Here is a 24,214-nt window from a genome sequence, read left to right on the forward strand (position 1 = left end):
ACAATTTGGGATCACAATTCTAGATGATTGCATTAGGAGTTAAATAACCATAGGACTTGTTTCCCAAACTTGGGTATTTATCAGGCAGTGTAACTAATTTAGTTGAAACCTTTGTTGGCTTCGCATCAATTTGCATTCAATCCACTCCATGAGATAATTACAAAATCCAAGGATCTATAGTTTTTCATCTACATCCCAGCATAGGTGTCTCTCTTTTGGCAAGAGCCCTTGAAAATGTTTTGCTCACATCTCTTTCCTGTAGCATAATGAATGGCTTCTCTCTGAGTCTCCACCTCGAAAACAATAAGCTTAACATATTCCTGACATAGAATGAATCTCAATAAGCTGCTCTTTTTAATTTTTTTTTTTAACTGCAGGCTTCATTTTTATCATTTGTAGGCAGTTTTTGTAAATCAGAAGGAATGTTAACCAGAAGATGCTGGGGAGGTATCCATGGCCAAGCTGTAGCTTCCTTTTGCAGGTAATATTACCTCCTGTTTTGTTTCCAGCTTTCTCCCTTTATTGTGGAACTTGGGATGTGAATTTTTCAGCACTAAAATGTACATGACTCTCTTATAAATAAGTATCTTATAATGTTGAATATTGGGGCGGGGGAATCTCTAAGCCGAGCTGTTCTGCTCATGTTGGGTTATCTCTTATTCATAGGGAATACTTATGTTCATATCTAATAATTAGCCAACTGTTTTATATATCATCATTTTTTATCAAGTCTCCTGAGTTCCAACCTAAATAAAGACATGGCCTGAATCTCAGTATCCAACTATTTATCACGTAAGCAAGGTTGACTCCTTATAACCTGAGGCATACCACTTATATCTCAGCTCCTGTAATTTCATATTTTAGAATACTTCATTTGCAAAACACTACTTTCTCAATTTCTGTGTACCATATAGTACTGCTTCTATTTGACGATATTTTACAATTTTAACAAATTTGAAACATAGATTCATTGTACACTCAATGTTCCATTGACAATTTTTTTTCTTTCCTAGTCTGCATTTCAATGATGGCATTTAAAAGTTGGTAATATTTTAATAATCAACACTCTCTTGCAATTGACAAAAAAACAACAACTAAGTGTTAACTTGATAAGGTAATGTGTTACCCACATACTAAATAGCATTTGGAAAACATTTGTTTCCAAAGACTCAAATTATATCACTGGGAATCTTTCAAGTTTCAGTTCTCAGCTCTGCTTTCTTCTGGGTTGGTTTCATTGTCAATCCAGGTTTCTTTATTTGCAGGAAAGATGGTCATCTTCTATTATCTTTATAACCTAACCTACAAGAGATGAATCTGGTCTGTCTTGGGTCATGGACCCCTCACTGTGTCCCTCCAGTGTGTAAAATTAGATGGAATATACTGGATGGCCAGGCCTGAATATGTGCCCACCTGCAGTGCTGGGTAATGAGATAAAGCTCATTGAAATCCTTGGAATGAAATCAGGAGGGGTCCACCAAAAGTAAATAGGAAGAGCAGACAAACGCCTACCATAGACTACAATGATTTTTTTCTCTGAAAAGAAAATTACATTATAGCACAAATTGTCAAGAAAAATATAACCAAACTCCCTTTGGTTTATAAAACTAATTAGGGCAATGATTACATTATGTCTTGTGATTACTAAAAAATGAAATGGAATGAAATTAACTGATTAAATTGATAAAAGCATGTTGGGCTAAGAAAAATAAATAGCTACATAAATGCAAGTTAAATTAGGACTTGAGTAACTAAATTAACATTTCAAATTTTCTTGCATAAAAGTATATTTCTTCATGGATTAAAGCTAGCTGAATTTTTAAAATAGTACCTAACCATTCCTTCTGCCACGTCCTTCACCTCACTCATTCAAATCTGAGGATATCCTGTGATGAAAGACTTTTAATGTTGGTTCCACAGTATTATAAATGACATCTTTTTTTTTTTTTTTGGTAATATTGACTATGTACCTTAACCAACTGAAAATAACTGACTAGTTTTATTTAAAATAAATTAGCATTCACTAATGTCAGGAAAGAGCTTAAAGAAAGATCAATATACTCCTAAGCATAAAACAGTTAATGATACAACATGAGAAAATATTTGACAAAGCACAGCATACCCTTTAAACATTTTCAACCGTGCAAAAATACAGATTAGGAAATTGCTTTTGAAGTGTCTTATAATGGTCAAATTAGTTCAGGAAGAACCCTCTGCTATTAACTGCAGTGGTTTTTGACCTCAATAGTCTCCTTTAATAAAAGGTCCATGCAGGTCAATGTTACAAATGAATTTAAGGCATAGAGTTTCACAAATATATAACTATGCCCATGACTTTCAATCCTGCTGAATATTTGAATCTCCTGTGCTCAAGCCCAACACAGGCACATTCTTATTCAATTTGTCTGGGGTATTTAAAGAGCTCCTGGTAATTCTAATATGCAGACAGGGTTAGACATACTGGTTTAGGTGAACATGCTTAGGAAACCCATGGTTTTGAGTGACAGTATATCTTTAGACTAGAGAGAGTAGAACTTGTAGACAATAAATGATGTGCTTATTAAATATGTGCAAACTTACAATTCTTTCATTAAAATACACAATGAGGTTTTCTGCTGATACATTGCTGAATCATTGTATCATTATTTTCCAGAGTCAAATTATTTTTACTTGGAAATACACCACTTTCTTTTCAAAGGAGGGGCACCTAAATTCAAAGAGTACATCGTCGTCTTCAGTAAATCAGTTTCTTCTTTAAAATAATATTTGCTGAACACTGGATAGGCATAATTGTAGGCACTAATTTAAAAATTAGAGATACCATTTCAGCATTACTAATAAAACCCTGCTATCATTATACTGAATCATAATTAATAGTGTATATAGCTTTAATCTCCCAACATTTGACCTCCATTTCTTTGTGCCTTTCTTAGAGCACAAGTGTTAGTTGTATTTGAGTCTGAAATGATTTACTTTGTTTGGGGTATCACTGAGCAAAATGGTCCAATACATTCAGTACTTTGAAAAAAACTGAAAGAGACGTAACGTGAGCTAAAGAAAATAAACATAAAGAAGAAAACAGAGATTATTTGGAATAAAAAAGGAGATATAACTGTATAGATGCAAAACATGTTAAGTAATGATAGGGGAAAATTGTGAGCCATTTTAGCCAACAAATTTCAAAACGAAGATGAATTGGAGTAATTCTTAGCAAAATGTAAATCACCAAACTTATTAAAAATAAATTTTAAATTTCAAAAGTCTAATTAAATTCACAAACATAATATTTCACATCCATCAGACTGGCAACATTGTTGAAAAATCAAACAGTGCCAGGTGTTTAGAAGAATGGGAGCTCATATTAACTACTGGTGGAACTGGAAATTGGTATAACCATTTTTATAAAAACTATGTAGTATTATCTTGTAAATTTGAAGTTTTAGGAACTATAACTGAATAATTTTATTTATAGATATACACTCTGTACTAGTGTTTTTTTTCAAAATAACGTACATCAGGTTCACCTAAACAGATTGCTAAAAGACTATGGGGTCCCATTGCCCCCCAGAGTTTCTGATTCAACAGGTCCCAGGTGGTGCTGCATAATTTGCATATCTCACATGTTATCAGGCAAAGCTACTGACTAGGATAACACACTTTGAGAACAACTAATATAAAAATCTATTGGGATCACTAGTTTGAGGGTGATGTATTTATGTAATTAGAGTCATACACAAACTTGGAAATAAACACATTTTCATCAGAAGAATGGATATATAAAATACAATAGAATATAGTGTTGTAGTGATTATGTAAGAACTAAAACTATGCAAAAACATGGATGAATCTCTGAGCTAATAAAGTAAGTTACAGAAGAATATATACAAAAATCAAAGTATACAGATGTCAAGGCATGCAACGAAAGGGAGAGAGAGAGAGAGAGAGAGAGAGAGAGAGACAGAGAGAGAGAGACAGAGAGAGAGAGACAGAGTCAGAGACAGAGACAGAGAGAGAATTTATCTGGTGAAACTATACATAAAAGCAAAGGGAAGTACTTACATAATTAAGAACAGTGATTACCTCTGCTAGGAAATAGAGGATAAAATAGAGGATGTAGGTGTTCAAAGGTATGTCTTAAGATAGGTAATAGAAAAGCGCATTATTCCTTTGTCCTTTTTCTTTCTTTTTTTTTGTAATTATTTTTAAGTCCTCTATAAACTCTTGAATATAAGTATTCTATAATAAGAAAACACAATACCTAATTGCTACTAAATGTAATTCAAGCTGCTAATCTCTACTTTCACACATTTTAATAGCTGTTTTTTAAAGATTGTGTACATAGTGGTATTCCCTAATACAAATTCCAGAAAGAGCAGTTTCTTTCTTATCTCATAAACTTTGGAAGGGCCAGAGTTTCTCAGTCTTCAGGTCTATATTTTTTAATGAAATAACAACAAATTCTTACTGGCAACTAGATAGGCCATTTTTGTGTGACCTGCCTCAAGAACTACTCTTCCAATTGGATACTTCCATATCCTGCTTCCTCAGTTATGAACAATTTTATAGAAATCCAAAGCATTAATATTTTGAACTGGGATTCAAAGTTATCTAGCTTACCATATTCTTTTTGCATGGATTTCTTTGCAATGACACTAAAAGATGTAATTATTCAGTCATATTGAATCTCATTTTCAATCACATCATTGTAGGAAATTCAATAATTAATAAAACCATATATATATGTATATATATCTACATACATATATATATATATAGCTACATATATATATATATGTAAATAAATAATTTCAAAATCAAAACTAAAGGTACACTATTTGGGAGAAAAATGTTCTTTATTGTGGATCTCAGACTTCTCAATCCCAAATACAAGTTCTAGATATAATTTTGGAAGTCTACAGTCTAAGTCTGAACTCAAAATTATGTGAAAGTTTTTCAGATATTTAAAGGAGTTTTCATTATTCATTCTGCTAAATATTCTCCCCTCTGATCTACACATTGTCAGATCTTTCCTTGTGTTAATTCATCTTTGAATACACTCAAATTTATCAATACATCTCTCAGATTATGATAGTCAGACCACTATCATTATTAGAAGATGATAGTGAATAAAGTGAATTAAAATTACATAGGATATATATGAATAAAATATATATCCTATGTAATATATCCTATGTAATTTTAATTCACTTTAGCAAATATATAACATTGTTAATGCATGTTGAGGTTGTGTCAAGCTAATATCCTTCAGTCTTTGATAAAGCCTTCTGTTAATTCACATTGTTCAATTATAAGCTTGATTCATGGTCTACCTAATTTTTTTTTAACATTAAAGTTTAGATTAACTTTTATCTCATCAGGGTTATTTTATGAATCTATTATGTTGAGTTATATTTTGAATCTCAAATATGAAATCCAATATATCATTTCCCCCCAAGCTTTGTATAACCCATACATATTACTAACCCATTTCCGTGTCTGCATCCAAGATGAAAACAAATTAAATTAGAATAAAAAACAAAACCTTAAACTTTTCTTTATGTGTTAGTATTAACCCCTAAATCAACATTTTTTTGGTAAGGTTGTTTAAGTAATCATTAGTAAAATGGTTACATAATCCAACCTTCACCCTATTATCCACTAGTTTCCTATGGGAAAAATAAAATAAGTACAGTATATCTGTAAAGTCTTCTTCATTTACTAATCTGGAAATCTGTAAAAATGTAAATGATGATAGTTTGATGTACCTCATTTCTATTTCAATGAACATCCAATGACTTCTCTTAAACATTTCTGATTTTTTTAAATGTCCACAAAATTCCTGTGAGTTAATCTGTATGAAACTCTTGCATAAGATGAGTAACACCTCCGTGTTTTACTGTCCAGAATCCTTCATAACAGAATCTTATAGTTTTGTATAATAGAATCCATGCCATATGTTTTGGGTGGGATTTTTCCAAGCATGCTCTTGTGACTTTGGCCGGAATGTCTGACTCTTGGATGGGTACACCACAAAAGTTGGGTAGATTCTAGGACTTTAAAAATGAAATAATTATCTCTATTTTTTTTTTAGGTTATTGAGGTGACAGTATGTGTCTTAATCTATTGGGATCACTAGTTTGAGAGTGATGGTAGTTTTCTTTTTCAGGAGCTAGAGACTGACTGCAGTCAGAAGATTATAAACAGACAGAAGCAGAACTGAGAGATGGAGAAACAGATCTCTCAAAACGTTGTATGTGTTGCAGGATCTCTCACATCAACTGCGTACTTAGGTTCACTATACTAGTACGGGAATGCAGAATAGGTCTCCCCAAAATGTGCCACTTTCGTATGTGAATTACTTTGAGCTGAAGGCAATCAAGACCCTGCAGGCTCATGAGAAACTTTTACCTGTCCCTTAAATAATTTAAATTAGGAGCCTTACCCATGAAAAGAGTTATCACCAAAAATATTTTTTTTTCTGCCTATCTATGTGGTAAAGCAAACTGTTGATTACTGAACATCTGCTCTTCTGATTGTCCTGCAATGAACTTCCTCCCATCTAAAGCCCCAAGGGCACCTTACCTCATCCTGAGCTCAGAAGGTCATTTATACCTCATTTTCCCTTTCTGTCTTTAAACTTCTCATACACATGGAGTGTCTGACTCTCTCATGTATGTGGGGTTTCCATGCATACATATATAATTAAATTTAGTTATTTTTTCTTGTTAATCTTTCTCATGTTGATAAAATTATTACACCAGCTGACAAAAACTTAGGAGGGTAGATAACATTTTCTTCATCCCTCACACTAGTGATATGAGGTAACAAATTCTAAAAGTAAGAGTCTGATATTACATTCTTGAACCTATCCAAAACTTTTGGAGGCCTATAATAACTGGTGTAGTCCTAGTAAATAATACCTCACTGCTTTGTAAAATCAGACCATTTCCCTATCTCCTCATTTTATTTATTTTAATTTCTAATAGCTCTTTTGTTTTTCATGCTGTCTCATAGAAGAAGGTCAACATTTGAGATATTTAATTATGTTAGTGGATATTTCATTCTTTTCAAAGTCTGCTACCACTCTCTTTTTCTGTTGTTGCTTTTCGCTTTCCGATATATTGACAAGAATTTACTTCTGAATTTTAGGGCACACTTGCTGGTAATTTACTATCAATTTCCTGATTTTTAAGGGGAATTTATTTGAAGAAGCTTTTACAATAATGTTTGCATTTTTTAAATAAACTATAGTAATATTCTTATTTAAAAAAAAAGAAAAAAGTTACCCACCAGAATACAGTTTTCTACTACTATACAAAGGCATTAAAATAAAATTTGCATATTAGTTGTTGCATAATATGTAACCTGATAACATACTGTACATCCTTTTATCATTGTAAGCTTTCTTTCATATAACATGTCAAAGCTTTGGATGAAATGGTTTAAATAGGGCAGAACTGGCCATCTTTTTTTTTTTCTGTTTTCTAACTTGTAATCGTGGAAAATTATTCTCTGAACTTTTATGCTTTCTCTGCTTATATTTAATGTTATCAATTACAAGGAATTATTATTATTATTATTATTATTATTATTATATGGTTGTTTAATGTGGCTTTCTCATACAAACACTGGGAAAACATACTGTAATTTGAAGTCATAAGGTCTGCCTTTAGACTTTCTTCATTTGATGCTGTTTTCTACAGTACCCAAGATCTTCATTTCTTTATTATTTTTTCTTTTTTTATGAGCTTCTTGGCTTTCTAAGTGAGAAAATCATTTAGAAATTAAACCAATGAACTATTACAATTGACAGGGTGTCATAAGTCTGTAACAATGACATTAAGAGAGGTACAAAGTTCCCGTACTTATCTCAATGGACTAATTATGGTCACTTACATGTCAGTATTGTTAACTTTTTTCAGTGCAATGGAAAGAACTAACTACTGTGTTTTTCTAGGCCAGCTGATCACCCACCAGAGCAGGAGGTGGCATTCATTTGAAATAATGTGCTATAAGGGAGAGCCTTTAGGAACTAGATGTGCAGTAAGTTGAGTATTATTTTGATTAATTGGTTAATTGAAGTGCTGCTACTACTGTCCTTAAAATTAGAATGAAAGTAATGGTTATAGTGTTGTCAGCTAAAAAATGGTTGAACTCCAACTGTGAAGTTTATAGGATTTTGTATTTTTTTCTATAAAATATCATCCACCAACAGGGAAGACAGTTAACCTTAATAAGATAATAAATATTTCTGAGAAAACACCCCTATATCTTGTAATACTACCTGATATTAAGACCCAAAAGAGGGCCCAATAAAGTAGCAAACAAATGATAAATTCATACTCCCTTTCACAGGATGTTTGCAAGGTTTATGTTTTAAATAGTGTTCATCACCATCTTCTCTGTGGCTGATGCGAAGCTGTGGAGTGCACAGACTAAAATGCCACCAATAATTAGAACAAAACTGCATTCTGAAACTAGCAAAAAAAAATACTATACTGTTCTTACTCTGTTAAAAATATTTTTCTCCATGCAAATACAATAAGGATCATTATCAGTTGAGATATATGTTGCAATATGTTATATGTTGTAATTAAAGCACATTTCTTTACAAAACATATATGTTGTATATAACATATAATACATATGTTGTGATTTAACATGTTATATATTGTGATACAAAAAAACATGTTTAGAAACAATTTGGTTACATGATATGATTTTTTTTTCAGATTTGAAAAGAAAAAAGAAAGCTTTATTTCACATGATAAATTTCATTTTGATTTCAAGTTCGTATTCTCTACCTACCAACCCCTGAAATCAAACTACATATTTACATTACCATAGAACAAACAAACAAACAAAAAACACTATATACATTATATTTGGAAATGTGTATCCTATATGCAAACTTACCCTTATAATTTTGTGCTAAATAACACTATTTCTTTCAAAATAATACTCAGTGATGTGTTTATGCTTTAGTATTCCATTAAACAGAACACCTTATCCCCAATTATTATTTTTAAAAACAATTATAATTAAAAGAGGAGTCTGGAACCATAAAAGAATCTTTGCTTTGTTACACTAAATTAATGTCTCGAAGTTTTGTAATTTAAAAATAGATTAGAAAAATCTGAATTCAATAGACTGCCTTTTGAATCATTCATCATTCATGAGTATAATGGAACAAACGTCCGTAATTATAATCAGTTAGGCCATTAAAATCCCAAATTCTCATATCAAAAAACAACACTCTGAGGAAAGTCTTTAATTTATAAAAAGAAAAAAAAATAAAAGTGTCTTTTGGCTACTTATTCCATGCACAATGAAGCTAATGACTTAGTTTTCTCTCCAAATTTCAAAACAGAGATTGAAGACGAAGGTAATGGCTTTTAGATCTACACTCAATAATTAACACAACTACTGTCAATTAATCACTCAATTGATCACAACTCTGAATGAAATCTAAAATATGTACCCAAATAATACAGTAAACTTAAAAACTATATACAGACATGGATGTATAATATGCATTGTTTAGAGATATATACATATATAATAACTTTTACAGTTAAGCAATAGAATGATAAACACAAAATCCAGGATAGAATTATTAGGAAGGGGAAGTGTAAATACGGAGTCACAGTGGCTTTGCAGTAAGTTTCTTAAGTGGGGTGGTGAGCTCACTGATATGCAACATCTTTTTATATTTTATAACATACATATTTTTGTATGTATTAAATATGTTATATTAAATAAGTAATTATAACATAACTTAATGGGTGGGCTTAATAGCAGAAAGAACACTGCCAGTATTATTGGCAGCTATTGTAGGTTTAGAAATTTCAAAATTTTAATGGCTAAAAACAAGTAATTTTTTTTTCTTGTGCATGCGTCCGCTTATTCTTGACTGTTCTTTTCAAGATAGTTGGTAGAATCACAAGAGAAAAAGCTAAAATAAGCAAACACAGTCCAACTCTTTGCCTATTTCAAATCTACTCACATTCCTATGGTTAAAGAAACTATCTATGCTAAGCTATACGTAAATATGATTGTGCCATGTACTTTGCCTATTGTAGGGATAGGCACTGCCAAGACACTTGACAAAGGACATGAATGTATAATATTTTTATAGGTGAGTCTGAAGAATTGAAAATAATATTCAATCTGCCACATTATTAAAAAAATAAAAATCTAGCGTGCTAGAAAACAGTCAAAAAGTTATGAGGAAATTTCCAGAAGTTATCAGGAAAGAATAAGAACCATGAAAGTATTTAAGAGTTCTGAAACCAGATTTCAGATGATTCAAATATAATTAAATAACAGGGACACTGGTCAAAATACTGAAAATAAAATTAATAATTTTAAACATATAAATTTTATACCTTGTAATTTAGGGAAAAATACTATAAGGAAAATGGAATTTATAACATATAAACAATAATATATATGATATATATGTATATATTTATATGTATATATACATATATGACATACAACAAATAGGATAAGAAATTTAATCTCGGTAACAAAAGATAAAGAGAAAAAAGGAAGGAATTATTAAAGCATTGTATGATAAAAAAAATATCACTATAACAGTAATTACAAAGTAAATTAAATTGTCATTCTAAACATATAAATTTTATTTTTAGACACATATACAGTATTTGATGCCTAGCTTTATAATAAAATAATACAGTTTGAATACACAAAGAGTAAAAAAAAAAAAAGATATTTAAGGCAACATTAATCAAGAGAAATCATTGTTACTGATGTTCAAAAGAAAACTTAAAGTGATAAATCATGATAAAGGATAAAGAAGGAAGTGTATCCTTGTGAAAGAAATAGTAAGGTATTAATCAGATATAATTAAAATATATATGCTCATGTTTCATAATTCAGCTTTAAGCTATACAAAACAAGTGTCAGAAAAATGGAAAGAAATTTTAGAAATCAAAAACTTGTAATTTTTGCATTTAACAGATACAATTCAGAATATGTATTTTTGAAATTATATGTTTATATATTTTATTGCAGTAAAAAGCATTTAGTATAAAATTTAACACCCTAACCAATTTTCATTGTATAGTACAGATTTTTATGCAACAAATCTCTAGAACTTTTTCATCTTGCAAAACCTATATTTTGTACCTATTAAACATTAACTTCTTCTGAAACTAATATAAAAATAATATTGAATGTCAACTGTAACTGAAAAACAAACAAAAAAATAACTCTTCTTTCTTCTATTTCCCAAGAAACTGGCAACCACAATTCTACTTTATATTTCTCTTAGAAGAGACATTTGACTACTGCAGAACTCTTGTATAAGTAGAATCTTGTGTATTTGTTTTTCATAACTAACTTATTTCGTTTGGTATAATGTACCCAAGGTTAACTCTTGTTGTAGCATATGACAGGATTTCCTTCCTTTTTAAAGCTAAATAATATTTCATTGTTTGTAGATACCACATTCTATTTATCCATTTATCTGTCTATGGATGTTGAGGTTGCTTCCACCTCTTGGCTATTGTGAATAATGGTGTAATTCATACCAGTGTTAAAATATCTCTTCAAGAAATTTCCTGATTTCAAAACTGTTGAAGCAGATATTTCCTATTTTTAATTCTGTTGGATGTATACCAAGAAGTGTAATTTCTGCATCATATAATAATTCTATTTCAAAAATTTTAAGGAGTTTTTATAATGTTTTCCAGAGTGGCTGCACCATTTTATATTTCAAGCAACAGTGCACAAGGGTTCTAATACTTCCACGTTCTCATTAGTACTTGTTATTTTCTGTTTTGTTTTGAATAACATCCACATCCTAATGAGTGTGAAGTGATATTTCATTGTGGTTTCGATTTGCATATCTCTAATGATATAGCGATGTTGAGCATTTTTTACATGTCTGTTGGCCATTTGTATATTTTCTTTAGAGAAACGTTTATTCAAGCACTTTGCTCATTTTTAATCAAGTTGATTTTTGTTATTGAGTTATAGGAGTGCTTCAAATACTCTGAATATTAATTCTACCAGATATATGGTTTACAAATACTTTTTTCTGATTCTGTAGGTTGCTTTTTCACTCTTTTCATTGTTTCCTCTCCTGTGCAGAGGTTTTAAAGTGTGATGTAATCTGATTTGTCTATTTTTGCTCTTGTTACCTGTGTTTTTGGTATCATAATCTAGAATACATTGCTAAATCCAAGTTCATAAAGTTTTGCCCTATTTTTTTCTTCTAGGAGTTTTATGTTTCAGGTCTGATATTTAAGTCTTACACGTAATTTTATTTTTATTTTTTTTAAATATGCTGTTAAGGTAAGAGTCTAGCTTCATCCTTTTGCATGTAGATGTCCAATATTCCTAACTATGTAATCTTCACATACTTGTCAAAGATCAGTTGACCATAAATTCATGGGTTTATTTCTGCATTCTCTATTGTCTTCCATTGGTCTATGTAATTATTTTTATGCCAGTACCATAGTATCTACCAATTAAATAAAGAGAAGGGCAGAACTTAATGAAAGATAGACCAAATTTAAAATAGAGAATCCATATGATAAAACAGAATCAATATAATAGAGGAGAATCAATATAATTACAAAATAGAGATAATGAGCTAAACCACATGACACACACTTTTGAAACACTTGGTGTTGTCCCCAGAACACTATGTAGGAAAAATATGATGAAACTGGACAAGAGTTAGGCATTCTTTCTCCACAGCCTGCCCTTGAAATACTAGGCTCTACACTATTTTTTTTAATTAAAGTTTATTGGGGTGACAATGGTTAGTAAAGTTACATAAGTTTCAAGTGTACGGTTCTGTAATACATCATCTGTATATCACATTGTGTGTTCACCACCCAGAGTCAGTTCTTCTTCCCTCACCATATGTTTGATCCCATTTACCCTCATCTACCACCGCCCTCCCCCCTTTCCCTCTGGTAAGCACTAAGCTGTTGTCTGTGCCTATGAATTTTTGTTTCTTTATATGTTTGTTTTGTTCCTTGGTTGCTTTCAGTTTTATATCCCACATATCAGTGAAATCATATGGTTCTGGACTTTTTCTATCTGACTGATTTTGCTTAGCACTTTGCACTTTGATTTTAGTTTTGCCACTAACTGGACTGTTAGCTACAAATTACTTAATCTCTTTGTGGCTCAATTTCCTCATCTGTAAAATGCTGTGTGTGTGTGTGTGTGAGAGAGAGAGAGAGAGAGAGAGAGAGAGAGAGAGAGAGAGAGAAAGAGAGAGAGAGAGAGAATGAATATGAATGAATGAGGTTTGATTTAATACCCCAAAGCATTATGACTAAGTAAACATAAGAACACAATAAATGTTGTATTTTAGTTGCTTGGTCTGATGGAAGAAATATTATTCCTCTAGTCAGATGAAAGTGTTTGGACTCAGATAAACTCCTTGTAAATTGTTGACTTAGGCAAGTCGGTGAGACTTCCTTTCATAATTCATATGATGGCAATATTGCCCCCATCAAAGAGTTGTTTTAATGAGACAATATATGTAGAAGTGTTTAATAATAAATCATAATTTCATAATCAAATTTAGTGACTTATTCTTCTTTAATCCTCATTTAATTTTTGACCCTCACTGTATGGAAATAAAATAGTTCTTCTAAAGAGTTTTATTTTTTGGAGGGATATGAATATTGACATTATAAAACTAATACTAGACAAGAAAAATAACTTAGCCAGGTAGATAAATTCTTTAGATTTGTTACATTATAACTTACTATGTCATTTCCTTCTACTTAGAAAAATTACTCCAATATAAAAATATAATGTTGGAACTAAAACTGGATTATTAAAAAGAATAAAACAAGACTAATGTATATTGCTATTGATGACACAATTTTCTGAAATGTTAACTATAATACTAGCAAATGTATTGATTTGTAGTCCATAATTCAGTTATATAGGTAACAATCCATATCTCTGAAAATTGAATTTTGCTTACAAATAAAATAAGAGTTAGTGAATACAAATTTGATGATGTTGCACAGATTAGATTGAACTTTTCATATACTTAAAAATATATAAAAGGATTAGAAAAACAATTTGTTTATATGGCACAACTTTAGAATACAAGACATATAATACCCTGGAGACTAGAGATTTGATTTATTCAATATTAAAAATGTCACTAAGAAAACGTTAAGATTCAAAGATTTCAGTTTTTTAAGAATTGAAACATTAAAAGTAAAATGCTTGAACTTGTGTAGGAATATATTTTAGTTTTACACAGGATTTGAATATATAAGTTTAGAAGTGGTGAATTTTTTAAGAAGTTAGAAATGTACACCAATGTTATAAGTCTATTTTTTCTTTGGAGAACTCCACTTACTTTAATCAAAATGTCTCAACACATGTAACACTGTATGCGTTCAAATCATCTCAAATGTGCTGGGTGTATTAAGCAGCAATCAGAGTAAAGACTATTTTTTTTTATTGCACTGTATATTTTAATCATTTGAATGTGTGATTGGAGTTTCCACTTGTATTACTAGATAAGGGAAAGTCAGTAAAACAATATGCTTTAAGATAGTTAAGTATTTTATATTCCAAGTTCTATGAGACATTTAGTAAAACTCATTATACTAACTATATTGACTCAGACTGAGTGATGAAATCTGTGGTGAAATGCACACTGCGTGTTGATACTAGGTTAGAGTTTACTAACCTGAAATTTATTTTAACCCAGAAAATAATGCAAAAATGTCTTGATCAATTTATCTTACACCGGATAAATCATGGCTATGTTGCTCTTGAATTATACAAGTGAGTCAGCTGGTTGTTCAAAAGTGCAAATAAATAAATAAATAAATAAGAACAACAACAACAACAACAACAACAAAAACTTTAGAGGTGCTTCAATGCATACTATCACAAATCTATTATAAGATTATGCTATATTTTATATCTCTTAAATTTGATTTCAAAGAATTTTAGTAATAAAATACATGTATTTCTGAAATGAAATTGAAGCACAAATTCACCATAAAACACACCCCAGTAAACAACCAGAATTTTGGTTTCAAGGTCAGTGATTGTTCTATCTCGTTATAATTTTGTATGGGTCATACAATGCAGGTCTCCTTTAAAAGTACTCCTTTCCACTCTTCATTAAACAAAAAAAATCAACAACAATCAACCAAATCACAACAACAATCAAATCAAACCCCTCACTAATTTTTATTTGATCAAGGTATTTGGCTCTCATGTGAACAGTTTCTGATAGTTGTTGCATTTGTAAATATGCCTGATTTATTATTTTATTCCTACTCATAAATGAAGTAGCAGATTTTCAACTCACACAATTTAAATACTTCTTTATTCAACATTGTATTATAGACCATATCCATGTTCTCTGCTTAGAAAATTGATTTCCCTTAAGAAAAGTAAAACTATGATCTGAGAGGGTCATTTTGGGAAGTTATTAGCTATTAATTCTGTGGTAGGAATTAACTTCTCAGATTAACCATCAAGGCAACATTGAATCATGTAGAGTCTTCAGAGCCAAACAGAATTGACTTTATGGCCCAAATATGGCAAATACCAGCTCTGTGATTTTGGCTCATCAATTGACCAAGGAGTTTTAATCTCAACATCTATAATAAGGGAGAAAATTGTACCGACCTTCCAGGATTATTTTAAGGATTGGGGATAACATATGTAAACTGGATGTTTGATTCTCAATAAATGGTAGCTCTAAATAAATCTTCACTTAGAATTTCCCATGTTTGCTAGAATTCAAGAGAGTTCCTGGACATATAAGGGTTTGGGCAAAAGTAATAAAATGGGCCTTGGTGGAAAAAAGTAGATGACTTTCTAAAAGTCCTCTTTCCAAGGGAGAGACAGACTGAGGCAGAGAAGACACATTGAAAACAAAACAAACAAACAAACAACAACGACAAACAGTATCAGATTTAAGTTTTATCGTAGTCAGACTCAGCACAGATACCTAAGTCAATTGTGCTAAATTTTCATTGCATATGCCCATCTGGGTACCTGCTAAATTAAGAAAATCAAAGAGTTTGCTTATCTCAACTATAGATCCCAAAGTCTGCCTACCCACAAAGTGAAAAACGAACAAGTAAACAAAAACTAGGATCAATATCAAGTTGATGGAAATGAGTGAAAGTGCTTATAATAAGTGACTTTGTTGCTGCATGAGTTGTACTACAGAACATTAAGGTCCGTCTTGAATCTTCTCTAATTAGGCTTTCTTCTATGCAACTACAACTGAAAATTCTTTTATCAACTTTAACAGTCTCCATGTGTTGAAAAATCCAGTGGAATTTTTAAATTCTTGGTTATCATTTCACTTGCTCTATCAGCAGTATTTGACACATGAGATTACTCCCAACATCCTGAAATACTTTCTCTTGGCTTCCGAATGCAGAATCCCTTGATTTCTCCAACCTCTCTTATGGCCCTTAGTCTTCTTTGCTATCTCCTTTCTCTTCTTTAAATATTAAAGTGCCCAGCGTTCAGTTCCTGGACTTCTTGTCTTATCTGCACTCACTCTTTTGGTGATCTAACAGTGTTGTGGCTTTAAAAACAACAACAACAACAACAAAAACTGATTCTAACTGGCAATTCCCACATTTTTATTTTTCATTCTGACCTCCTTTCTGTATCCCAGGATGTCCAATTATATACTTGACATATCCATTTACATGTCTTAATGACATTCAAAAGTTAAAATATTGCTCATTCCTCTAAACCCAGCTTCCTCATATTTACTCTCATGCCAAGGAAAGATCTGTTATCTGTCAAGTAGCAGAGGCCAACAAAGGCTTCATTTCACACTTGACTTTTCTCTTCCACACTCACCATTTAATGTGTAAACAATTTTTATTTTTGTACTTAAAAATATATTCAATGTCTGACCACTTCTCATTAAGTCCATTGCTACTATTCTGGCTTGATGTTATCATACTAGCCACTAACTGGTGTCATTGTTGACATTTTCATTCCTTTACAGTCTTCTATTAATACAAAAGCCAGAATGATCCTTTTTTTGGCGAATGAAGTCATATCATGCAGTTCCTTTACTGAAATCCCCCCAGTGGCTTTTTATCCTATTCAGAGTAAAACAGTATAGTGGCCTCCATACAATCTGTACCACCACCACCACCATCACAACCACCACACTTCCCTTGGTTATAATTCTACTTGTTCTATCAGCAGTAAAAATATGGTCTTCATCTGTAACTCTTATCTTTATATAGATCTCACTGATGCTCATCAGACACTCCAGGTGAGTTCTGGCCTCAGGGATTTTATACTTAGGGTTTTTTTCTGCCTGCAACACTCTTGCCCAGGTATCTATATGACTATACTTTCTCACCTTTTAAGTCTTTATTCAAAGCCCACCTTCTCAGTGAAGAGCTCCCTGACCACCCTATGTTAAAATGCAAACTGCCACCAAGATGGACTTTCCTAATGTTCCTAAACTGCATTATTTTTCTCCATTGAATTTATCACTGTCCCATGAACAAGTATGGTATTTATTTTACATGTATCTCTTCCCATTGGATTAGCAGGTTCTTTTCTTTTTATTTTTAATTTATGTTTTGTTTTTTTTTAATTGCAGTATCTTAGCACATATATTTAAGCCTAGACTTTATAGCCTAGACTTAGCCTAGACTTAGCACATATATTTAAGCCTAGAAGCATATGTTTAACCTAGACTTTATATTCAGACTAATTGGAACAGGCGTTTGGAACCATTTCCACAGATTTTCAGGTTCATCAGTCCAAAGCGATGATAATTCTAGCCCCATTTTCTTTACTTGAGCACATCAATATGGTATGAATTACTCACAAACCAGCAGACCAGGATAAAAAATATTGTCCCTAATTAACTATTGGTACATTATTGTATGATGCTGCAGAGTGCTAAATCATCCCAACAAATCAACACTCTGTCTCATTGCTTCTGATAAGCTATGATTGTAATTATATTGGAAATATATTCACTTTCTGTTCCTTGAAGTGTAGTTTTAATACAGATTTTGGGTACCTTTAAAATTTCAGTTAATTTTTAAAGGATAACAAAACCAGTTTAAATTAAAATTCAGTTAATTTTGAAAGGACAACAAAAGCAATTTAAATTACACATTTAGAGATAAAAGCAGTTGTAATATCTCTACTTGATACATTACAAAACCAAAGTAATGAGAGAAAAAGAGAAAACAAAACCTGTTTTATTTACCAGCACCATGACAAAGTATACTTTGGTGGAAAATATTGATGTTCATATTAAGGAAATGTAGCTTATAGGGATCATGATTTAGCCATTTGGAGTAAAATTTCCTTAAGGCGATTCTAGAAATGGAAACTCTGTACGAGTTGAGTTATAAAGTTATGTTACTCAACCTTCAGTTTTCTAAATAAAACTACCTCTACTTTTTTATTAGTTGCTTAAATGCTCTCACTCTGAATTGTTGGTGTTTTTATAATTACACTTTAAAAGATACATTTTTACCTGTTTCATCAAAGGTAAATTAACAAAGAAACAAATGTCTTAAAAGTGCATTTGATTTCATGTTCCATGTAATTTTAATCACAAACAAATGCTAAGACGAGAGTGATAGATCATTTTTCAGTTTTACATATAAAATGTTTGGTTTTGGAGCTCCTTTGCTGAATAGGACTGAACTCAAAGCATCATTTTCCCCTGATTTCTACCGAAAACAGCTAGAAATGCAAAACAAGATACTTGAAAGTGGTTGTTGATGTTATTTTCCCTAAATGACCCTTATCATTACATATTAATCTCTTAATAAAAATCATAATAAAACTAGAGAAATAGCTTTCATGTGTCAAACATGTACTGTCACTGGATGCTATATCGTCATTATCTCAAATACTTCAACAAATAGTCAAGTAGCCCTCAAGGACTAGTATATTATTATATTATATTATATTATATTATATTATATTATATTATATTATATTATATTATATTATATTATATTATATTATATTTATTATATATTATATTATTTATATTATATTTGTTATACTAACAACAAATAGCTTTCAAATGTCTACTATTGTCCTCATTGTATAGGTGAAGAAACTGAGTCTCAGATCAAATGGTAGATTGCATCATTGTCTCCAATTCTTTAATTTTTCCTGTATCCATGAACTTTGCTCTGTGGCAGGTTCTCTGAAAAAAAGTAATGGAAAATGTTTCTCTATTTGTTGACTGTGGGTGACTTGTTTTGAAACAGAGAATGTATAAATTTTGAGTGTAGGCCTTGCAAGGACTGGGGTGTTTGTACTCATTTCTTGCATCGTTGCCATTGCAATATGAAGCAAATACACTAGCTTGCCTGCTAGTCCAAGTGAAACACTGCCATTTGTGACAACATGGATGGATCTTGAGATTATTGTGCTAAGCAAAATAAGTCAGACAGAAAAAGTTGAGACCCATCTGACTTCACTCATATGTGGGATATAAAACTGCAAGCAACAAATGAACAAGACAAACAAACAAACAAAAACTCATAGACACAGACAACAGTTTAGTGGTCACCAGAGGGTAAAGAGGGGAGGATGACATGAGAGGGAAAAGGGGGATCAAATATATGGTGATGGAAGGTAAACTGACTCTGGGTGGTGAACTCACAACATAACATATAGATGAGGTATTATAGAAATGTACACTTAAAACCTATAAAATTTTATTAACCAATGCCACCCAAATAAATTTAATCAATTAAAGTAAATAAATAAAAAATAAAACAATAGGAGACAATTGGGCTAGAGCTGCCCCCACCTGATACACAGAGCAGCAGTGAGAAGCAGACCTGCTCAGCTATTATAGGCTGAAACAGGGATGGACAGCTAAACCCAGTCTAAATCAGGTAACCTCTAGCTAAACACCCCTGGTCTGAAGATGAAGAACAGCAACAAATGACTGTAGTTTGAAGGTACTGTGTTTTGAGCAAGTTTGTCAGGCAAGAATAGCAAACTAATAATGGAGATTAATAGTTTGCTCAAAGTTTCACAGCCAGTCTGTGGTGGAACCAATTCCTAAACCCAGATTGATCTTTCTATAGATCTCAACTCTTTAAACATTATGATTCTTCTGTTTTTCCCAATCCTTCAGACCATTAAAAGTTGATGATGATAAGTATGAATCTACTTCAGGACCATAATCCAAGCCACAATCAATGATCAGTAGAATGATCATGCACTTGGGTCTACCCTAGACAGAGCCAGGTTTCTTCTGTTTTCCTATCATAAATGTTAATAGTGCCTCCATTTATTCTGAAAAGTTTCAGTTATTATATGTTTGCCCTGGTAAATATTAACAAATCTAGTGACAAGTCATTGTGTATTGTCTTTATCCTGAGAGAGAACCAAAGATAAGGAGGTAGTTGGTGAATGAAAATATGATTTGATACCAGGGATGAACAAAAGGGAAACTAGAGGCAATGAGACCCTCAAGATCATCTTTCCATTAACTGTGATGGAAAATTGAACTGAGGGAAGATGATCAGTTTTACACCTATTGATTTTGAGGTACTCAAGAGGTTGGATCATTCACATAGAGATTGATTTTAATTTTGGAATCTACAGTGAGATTTAGTAAGAAGAGAACACATTTAAGAATCTGGAGAGTGAAGTGGGGTTAAATCCCAGCCTTGAATTAATAAACTGTATTATCTTAGATACTTTACTCAGTCTCTGTAAGCCTCCATAAGTCTTACATAAAACCAGGAAGACAATACTACATTATCCAGTTCACATTTTTTATGATTATTAAGTAAAGTAGTGTTTATGGAAGTGCTATATATTCATTAAGTTAATTTTAGTTTTAAACACTACTATATTGGAGTAATAAGAAACATTAGAGTTTAGTATTCTAATTTATAATAATATATTTAATTCTAGTATATATTTAAGTTAAAAATTGTGAAAATAAATATCTAATTCTTATCACCTATGAGCTATAAAAGTTGTCTTTGTAGAAAATATTAAAACTTTGACTGTAGTCTTTAAGAAAATCTGTACTTAATAGGACTTATACTTAGTAAGACTAAAGAAATGTCAGTTCAATTATAATAAAATAGCATTTTTAGGAGCCTAATAAATGTAACTCTTGGATATATGTGAAGATACTTGGACTTAACCATGTTTAATTATTTCCTTTACATATTTTGATACCTTTAAAATCATTAATCCATGATGACCAAAATAGGATAACAGGATTTCTGTTTCTGGGTATGATAAAATAGTGTATCACACAAAACCTTCTACTGACTACTCTGAAAACTGGGTAACTTAAAAAAATAAATAAATAAATGAAAAATGGAGAGCATTGTGAATTGTTATTTACTGAATGCATAAATAAGAAGAAATAAATCAAGCCAAGACAGAAAATCTTAAAATTCTTATAAAGATATCATACTCTGTAAGACATCTGTCAATTAACTTTTTAGGTTTCAGAAACTTATATTTGAGGATCTCTGCCATAGATAATCTCAGAAAAATTATATTATATTTTCAATTGCTTGCATATTCCAAACTCTCATCTATGTGGAAAGTCATATTATATGTTTATATATAAATTCTAGGTCAGCTTTTCTCTTTAAGACAGGTTTCCAGTGCTGGAGAGAGAAGTTCCCATCATTTCTGGTTGTGTAAACCAGCAGAGATTGTGACTGAATGAGAATGAGTACAGCCGCACTCACAGGCACTTCTCTTAAAGGTACTGTCTGTAGACTTACCCAGCGATGGAATTATTTGCTCTGAGCTTCAGCACTGGGGCAGCAGGTGAGAAGGCAGCAGTGACATATGGTAGGGAACTGAGTTATCTGGCTTGGGACAGTGGATGGAGTGGTAGCTTTCTCCTGGACAGGGGAGCTTACAAAGACCATTGCTTCTTTACTGAGCCCTCCCCATTCCCAGCGTGCAGGACACAGGAGGTGGCCATATCTGAGTCTCTGATGTTTGATCACCAAGCACTGGTGATTTGAGATCCCACCCTGCCCACTGGAAAAACCCTCTTCCAGTGGCTTTTTCATACAAACCACCTGCCATAGCTCAAGCTTCAGACTTTTCTAGGGTCTCTCAAAGGATCTTGGAACCCAGACAAGCAGCATCTGGCTTGGGCATGTCCTGTACCTCTTGCTGAGTAGCCCTAAGCTCAGCACTAGCGGCAGCCGGTCTTGGTCAATGGCTTAGCCTCTCAAGGCGCATCCAAGTACAGCACAGGTGACAGCCATATGTGTATTGCTTTGTGGGTTCTGCCGGGTGGCCCCGAGTGGGGCATAGGCTATGGCTAAACTTGACCTATAGCATATTCCCTCCAAGGTTGTCCTGGGGCTGGCACTACCAGTAGCCAGCTTCAAAATGAGCTTGAGCATCACCCAGCCACCTCCAAGTATGACACAACCAAGAGGTAGATTGGGCAGGCACCAGAGTCCTGCTGAGGCAGATCCTGCTCTGTAGGGTCAGCCCCTGCACCACAACTCTTCCACTGTAGTCAAGGACAGTCCTCACAATCAGTGAACGAAGGGTCAGTCTCTTCTACTGGTGTGCAATTATAAGAGGAGAGCACACACAACCCACACAACGGACACACCTGGAGTGAGTGGCTCAACTGACAAGAAGGACTATGACACTGAGCCCCCCAGCACACCTACTACATAAGGCCACTCTACTAAGACCAGAAAACACAGCAGCCCTACTAATACATAGAAACACACACAGGGAAGCAGCCAAAATGGGGAGACAAAGAAACATGTCTCAAATAAAAGAACAGAACAAAGCTCCAGAAAAAGAACTAAACAAAATGAAGACAAGGAATCTATCAGAAACAGAGTTCCAAAAACTTGTTATACGAATGCTCAGTGATCTCAGGGAGAAATTCATCAAAAAGATAGGAAACAAAAATGGAGATAGAAAACATGAAACGAACCAGTCAGAAATAAAGAATACAATAATGGAAATGAAGAATATATTACAGGGAATCAACAGTAGATTAGATGAAGCAGAGGATATAACAAGAGATGTAGAAAATAAGGTAGCAGAAAACATCCAACTAGACAGCAAAAAGAAAAAAGAATCAAAAAAAAAACACAAAAAACTGAGGAGAGTTGAAGGGGCCTCTGGGACAACATCAAATGTACCAACATCTGCATTATAGTGGTACCAGAAGGAGATGAGGCAGAAAGGAATTGAAAACCTATTTGAAGAAATAATGACAGAAAATCTCCCTAACCTGGCAAAGGAAATAGATATACAAGCCCAAGAAGTGCAGAGTCTCAAACATGATGAACCCAAAGAGGCCAACACCAAGACACATTATAATTAAAATGCCAAAGGTTAAAGACAAACAGTGAATCTTAAAAGCAACAAGAGAAAAACAGTTAGGGAGCCCCCATAAGAATGTCAGCTGATTTCTCAACAGAAACTTTGTAGGCCAGAAGGGATTGGCAGGAAATATTCAAGGTAATGAAAAGCAAGGACCCACAACCAAGATTACTCTATCCAGCCAAGGTATTATTTAGAATTGAAGGACAGATAAAGAGCTTCCCAGACAAGAAAAAGCTAAAGGAGTTCACCATCACTAAACCACTATTACAAGGAATCTTAGAGGGACATCTTTAAGATAGGAGGGGGTTAGGGATGGGTGAAAAGGGGAAAGGGATTAAGAAGTACAAATTGGTTGTTATACAGTAGTCATGTGGATGTAGGGTAAAGCATAAGGAATATATTAATACTATTATAATAACTGTGTATGGTGCCAGATAAGTATTAGATTTATCAGGATAATAGATGGGAATGGGTTTGGGGACAGGGCGAAAAAGTTGAAGGTATTAAGAAATACAAATTGGTAGTTACAAAATAGTCATGGGGATGTAAAGTATAGGGAATATAGTCAATCATATGGTAAAAAAAAAAACAAAAATCAAACAAACAGCAAGAAAACTATGTATAGTGCCGGGTGGTACTAGTTAGGGAGATCACTTCCTAAATTACATAAATGTCTAACCACTATGCTGTACACTTGAATTAATATACAATAATATTGAATGTCAACTCTAATTAAAAATTTTAGAAAGGAGGAAAGATCAATAATATTGTGATAGCATGGTACAGTGTCAGATGGATGTTGGACTTATCATGGTGACCACTTCTTTAGCATAGGGGATAAAATCAA

At 32.5% G+C, this 24,214-nt stretch overlaps 1 long non-coding RNA gene across 1 annotated transcript; it reads left to right on the top strand.

Moving 5' to 3' along the window:
* The first annotated feature begins 397 nt into the window (after positions 1 to 397).
* LOC141572382 (uncharacterized) lies at positions 398 to 11,357 on the top strand. Its single transcript, XR_012497745.1, has 3 exons — positions 398 to 481; positions 7,958 to 8,043; positions 11,262 to 11,357. It is a non-coding gene; the product is annotated as an uncharacterized LOC141572382 (long non-coding RNA).
* Positions 11,358 to 24,214: the final 12,857 nt, after the last annotated feature.

This window comes from Rhinolophus sinicus, linkage group LG06, assembly GCF_036562045.2.
Source record: "Rhinolophus sinicus isolate RSC01 linkage group LG06, ASM3656204v1, whole genome shotgun sequence".
In the NCBI taxonomy this organism is placed as follows: Eukaryota; Metazoa; Chordata; class Mammalia; order Chiroptera; family Rhinolophidae; genus Rhinolophus; species Rhinolophus sinicus.